The following is a 6,557-nucleotide window of genomic DNA, read 5'->3' as shown; positions in this document are numbered from 1 at the left end:
TTCAAGTAAAGTCAAATATATGCTGTATATGCACCAAAGTTCAGCTTCTGCTCTAAATCAGCTTTGTCTCAGCTTTTAAGAAGGCTCAATGGTAGAATACCTGCTACACTGCACAATACAGATAACTGTCCTGGGCAAGCTGGGTTGACTCTGGTATCACTTCACTTCAGTGAGCCTGTGAACAGACATCTTAGACAGTTGTGGAGTCCCAGGTCCCCAGCAGAAGACAGAACATATATGCTACCTCTTTAAATGGTTGAACATAGACCATTTCATTTGGTGCAGTGACTCTGTATTCCTTCAATCTTTTTTTGATGCTTTCAGCATCATTCAATAATTTCCCCAGAGAATCCTTCAACAACAAATGTCGGGGCTTGAATTTTTCCCTCAGTTCCCTCAGCTTGAGAAATGCTGAGTGTGTTCTTTCTTTTTGATTTTCTAACTCTAGATCTTTGCACATTTTATTATAATATTTGACTTTGTTTTCTTGAGCTGACCTTTGAAATTTTCTGTTCAACTCTTGTACCTACCCATTTCTTCCATTTGCTTTAGCATCTCTACATTGGAAAGCAAGTTTCAACATCTCTTCTGACATCCATTTTAACCTTTTCCTTCTTTCTTGCCTTCTTAATGACTTTTTGCTTTCTTCATGTATGATGTTCTTGATGTCATCCCACAACTCTTCTGGTCTTTGGTCCTTAGTGTTTAATGTATCAAATCTGTTCTTCAGATGATCTCTAAATTCAGGTGGGATATATTCAAGGTCATATTTTGGCTCTCATGGACTTGTTTTCATATTCTTTAGCTTCAGTTTTAATTTGCATATGTCCAGTTGATGGTCTATTCCACAATCTTCCTCCGGCCTTGTTTTAACTGATGACATAGAGCTTTTCCATCATCTCTTTCTGCAGATGTAGTCAATTTGATTTCTGTGTATTCCATCTGGTGAGGTCCATGTGTATAATTGTCTCTTATGCTGTCTAAACAAGATATTTGAAATGAACAAATCATTAATTTTGCAGAATTCTACAATGTGATCTCCAGTATCATTTCTATCACCAAGACCATATTTTCCAACTACTGATCCTTCCTCTTTGTTCCCAACCTTTACATTCCAGTCACTAGTAATGATAAATACATCTTGATTACATGTTTGATCAACTTGACCTGAAGGCAAATAGAGTTAGTCAATTATTGTACTACATGTCTTATACCAGAGTAGTGAATGCTTAAGACTTCTTTTCAAATTTCATTTACTTACATGAATAGTGCCAGTGATTGCAACCAAAGGCCTATGTAGAGTTCTGTGCCAGTTCAAAATCAACAGCATGGTGCAGGTCAAGTATGAAATTGAAACCCATATTAAGGTTATCAAATTCAGTAACTAGAAATATAGGATGACCAGTCAAATTTGAATTTCAGATAAATAACAAACTTTTTAGCATAAATATGTCCAAATATTGTATCTATACTAAAAATGATTTATTTATCTTCTGTAATACTTAGATATACTTACACTAAAAAAAGAAAGGAGACAAAATTCTTGTTATTCAAATTTAATTGGCCATCTTGTTTTTTATCTAAATACTCCACCTAGGGGTATAATCTGAAGAAGGAAGATGATTACTAAGAACTATTCCTGCCACCAGCTGCAACTACAAAAGAAAATGACAGCGTGTGGAGGATGAAATGGTTATCCCAGGAGAGCCAGTTTAGCCTCTCAGCTATCTGCATATATCCTGAGAAAACTTATGACAAGAGTTGTCTTTACATTAACCTGTGAGGCAAAGGTGCTTTGTTAAAGGTACAGGTCGACACTTTTTCACTTTAAATCAGAGTTTGATCTTTTAATAAGCAAGGTAAGCACAGACTTATTTGTGCTTGCTTAGTAATCTAGTGAACAATTTCAAATGTATTTCACCACATCTTTGTATACTGAAGGCAACAACCTTCTAACCATAATCTTTGTGACGTCCACCAAACATCTTTCCTGATGAGTGTTGAGGAAGATACTAATAGGATTATATGACTCCGTTGTAAGCGATTGTTAATAGCATTCATTGTGATTGTAAACACTTGGAAATCTAATAAGGAGACTGGTCATTTCACCAGCAAAAGCAAGATTTCACTACCATCAAGAAAAAAGGGCCAGGAAAAGATTCGGTCTATTGGACCCCAAGATCCCTGTGCATTGAATCTCTCTAATCCAAGAACAAAAAATTGTGAAACCAAAGAAGCAGTAGATGTGTGGCAGAGAAGCAGCAACAGAAAAACCAAGATCCAAAGCATAGCAAGTAAATCTGAGTGCTTGTAGAGAGTGATGCCTCCAATAGTCTGTGAATATTGTCTCTGAATTCTTTGTGACCATTATAATGAATTGTCAACTCAGCAGAGAAATAAAGGTTCTGTGGGAGGGACAGTTGGTGTCAGAATTGTTAAAGAAGATTGAAAGGTGGAGGCATGCTTCACTTCTGCTTCATGGAAATGGCCTTGGGCTGATGCTGATAGTGATTCTCCTCCTTCTCCCCTGTGAAGTTAAATGAGGTCAAATGTTGTCTCCCACATTATATTTTCAATTATCATCAAAAAGAAATAAATATATCAACATTGTGCAAAACTAGGTAGTGATTTTAAAATGAGCTTATATATAATGAAAGGAGCTCTGGTAGCATAGTGGTTACAAATAGGGCTGCGAAACCTACAGTCAACAGTTCAAAACTACCAGCTGTTCCGCAGGAGAAAGATGAGGCTTTCTGCTCCCCTAAAGATTTACAGCCTGGGAAACCCTGTACAGGGTCGCTATGAGTCGGAACCGACTCCACAGTACATAACAACAACAACAAATATATATATATATATAATTTTAAATGATCTCCATATATTTAAATATCCTTTTATTTCACTACTGAAAAGTAAATCCAAATATGTACATGGATCCTATGAGCAATTGTGGCCCTGTTTACCAACTAATTTCTCTACTGAGGTCCACTAAATACTTGGCAACCTTGGCATCCAGGTAACATACAATCTAATCTTCAGTATTGATAAGCCTGTATCCTGATGAAAATGTTTCTGGACATCATCAACTTGAGAATGACTTTGACCACTCCATGGGACTAGGGACCATATGAGAAAACATCTTGACTGTGGCTTGCAATAAGTGCAGCATATATATTCAAATGATGAAATGATTTCATCATACATATAACAGAATATATAACATTTATAAATAGCATCTTTAAATAATTTTGAAAAAAAAAAAAGACATACAACCAAACTGTAAATACTTAATTTTACCTCTAACAAAGAGTCCTGGTGTGGCTATGTAGGATAAGTACTGGACTGTTTAATCTAAAAGGTGGAAACCCACCAGCCACTCCTCAAAAATCCTAAACAGGGTTGCTTTGAGTCAGAAATGACTAGCTGATACTTAGCAAGAACAACAACAACACTAACCAAGCAATCATATTGAAATACTGGTATACATGAGAATAAGTCAAAAAGTCTTGTTACTTGAATTCCAGTTCATACAAGCATTAGTTAATTCCAAACAAAATGTGTTTTAAACATATCCCTAAAGTCAATGAATGACTGCAGATACATTCTCAGAATAACATACTTGTCTGTGTCTTCTTCAAGAAAAAGGTCCATTCAAAACAATGGCTTCTCAGGCGATCTGCTGAACCAGTTAAATTCAAGGCAGAAAAGTCCATTCAGAAGGTTATGGCAATTGTATTTTTGGATTACAATTTAGTAATCTTAATAGGTTTCCTCAAAGAACACAGGACAATCATGCAGGCTTATGATTAAGAAGGGTTATGAAAATTTGAGATTGCATTGGTAAGAAAAAGGCCATTAAAGATGTATAGAGGATTTTTTTCCCCACCAGGGCAATTGTTCATTACTTTAGGGTAGCAATGAAAATCCCAAAATAATTTCATTTAGAAACTTTACCCCATCTACCTGACTACAACTCTGATCTTGCAACTTCACACATCTTTTTTTTTTCCTTCCCAAACTTAAGGGTTATTTAAAACAGACACAACTTGTGTCCCTTGAAGATGCTAAAACTGCCATTTGATTTGGTGTAAATCAGAGTGCAGAATTCTTCAGAGAAGTGTTAGAGAGAAGGAAACACTGTCTTGAGATATGTTAAATCTACATCGAGAAATAATAACTTCACATTTTGATATGTTTGCTTCATAAAAGTTTCTAATATCTTGTGGCAATACTTTTTTTATTATTTACTCCTGTATTAAGTAATATTTTCAATCATTAGATTTCAAAAACTTTAAAAGACACATTTGACTATGAGATGGAAAAAGATGAACTCTTACACAAATGAAGAAAGTATATTGGCATTATCAATTTGAAGAACAAATTATTATTATCTGAATTTTTATTAATGCTAATACCTTTCACCACCACTTGCCAGTCAGTTTGTTGTACTATGATGATTTGCATGTTGCTGTAATGTTGGAAGCTTTACCAATAGTATTTCAAATACCAGCAAGGTGTCCCATGGTGGACAAGCCTCAATGAAGCTTCCAGAATAAAGCAGACTAGGAAGAACATTTTAACCAGTAAAAATGTTACAAATAGCAGCATTACATTGCCAGAAGATGAATTATTCAGTTTGGAAGACACTCAAAATATAACTAGGGAAGAGCTGTCTTTACAAAGTAGAGTTAACCTTAAGGACATGGATGGAGGGAAGTTTTATTGACCTTCGTTTGCTGATGTGACTTGACTCAAAATTAGAAGAAACAGTTGCAACAACCATTAGTAATCAGAATGAGGAGTGTACAAAATATGAATCAAGGAAAATTAGAAGTTGGGCATCAACTCTGAATATTTGATAGAAGTTGCCAGTGAAACCATCTAGGTTGTTTTTACATTAGTTGTTGGAAGATTTTGTTAACATCTTCAGCCCCAGCTGTAGTTATCAGTTTGTATTAATTAAGGCAGGGAATGGGATTCTGGAAAGTTTTCCATTTTATGTAGGTATTTAAATTTTTTGGAGTGCAATTTTTTAATAATATTTTGCTATCCTCTTCATCTTAGTTGTATCTTTTATAATGTCATCTATTTCGTTACTTATTTTGGTTATTTTCTGGCATCTCATTTTTTTTTCCTTTGTCAATTTGACCTGTAGTTTCTCCTTTTGATTGAAAATCTTTTGCTGTCTGATTCTTTCTATTGTTTTTCTGGGTTTTATTTCATTTAATTTTCCTCTAATCTTTATTATTGTCTCTATTCTGATAGTTGTAGTCCTCTTTAGCTCTTCTTTTTTCAATTTATTTGAGTTGTTAATGTTATTGATTTTGTACCTTTATTTTATTTTTTTTTCACATATGCTTCTATTGCTATACATTTCCTTCTGAACACTGGTTTACCTGTGACCAAAAGGTTTGATTAATTGTGTTTTTATTCTTGTTTAATTCTAAGTAGTTTTTAAATTCAAATGAACGAAACAGACCATATTACTTTATTTATATACTAGCTCTGTGTCCTGTTGTCAATTCAACAAAGTTGCCTTTTGGTACACGTCACCCAGAAATGTTACACTCCTGACCTCAAGATGGCCATGTTGTGCTGGGATAATTGGCTAAATTTTGATAATTCATCAATCTCCATATCTTCTATATTTTTCTAAGATTTTCCTTCCAAGAGATGCTCTGTCTTAATCTTCAGTCTTCTATTTGCTGTTCAGGATCCCAACATTGACATCTGTTTCTATTTCATATGGTTTCTCAAGTCTTTGTTGTATGGGGACATTAAGGTGTGTCTCACAAACTCTTCACTGTGGGCTCGTATAAATAAAATCCAGTAATTTCTGTGTGAAATTTTAGTGAAATGTAATAATTGAAGTGTCTTTGATTTCTTGGACATTGAGTGGTCAGAGTCTCCCCATAGCTCTTAGGAATCATGTAGACCTTCAAAGTTGGTGTTAGCAGTTAGTCTGCCCAAGTGAAGGCAGCTTGTCCATTAATTAGAGTGGATATATATATATCCATTCCAAAGAATGGTGATCCAACATGATGCAGAAGGTGTGCGACAAGGTTGTATTCTTTCCCATACTTATTCAAACTGTATGCTGAGCAAATCATCCAAGAAGCTGGGTTATATGAAGAAAAACATGGCATCAGGATTAGAGGAAGACTCATTAACAATGTGTGATATGCAGATGATACAAACTTACTTGCAGAAAGTGAAGAGAACTTAAAACATTTACTATGAAGATCAAAGAACACAGCCTTCGATATGTATTACATAGCAATGTGAAGAAAACAAAAATCCTCACTACTGAACCAATACACAACATTCTCTTATCAATGGAGAGAAGATTGAAGTTGTCAAGGACTTCATTCTTCTTGGATCAACTATCAACATTCATGGAAGCAGCAGTCAAGAAATCAAACGATTTCATTGGGCAAATCTGCTGCACAAGACCTTTTTAAAGTGTTGAAGAGCAGCTTGAGGATTAAGGTGCACCTGATCCAAGTTATGGTATTTTCAGTAACCTCAAATGCATGAGAAAGCTGGACAGTGAATAA

The sequence above is a fragment of the Chrysochloris asiatica genome, unplaced genomic scaffold (assembly GCF_000296735.1).
Source record: "Chrysochloris asiatica unplaced genomic scaffold, ChrAsi1.0 scaffold00187, whole genome shotgun sequence".
Lineage (NCBI taxonomy): Eukaryota > Metazoa > Chordata > Mammalia > Afrosoricida > Chrysochloridae > Chrysochloris > Chrysochloris asiatica.
The sequence above is the reverse complement of the archived record's forward strand: the minus strand, read 5'-3'. Positions refer to the sequence as shown.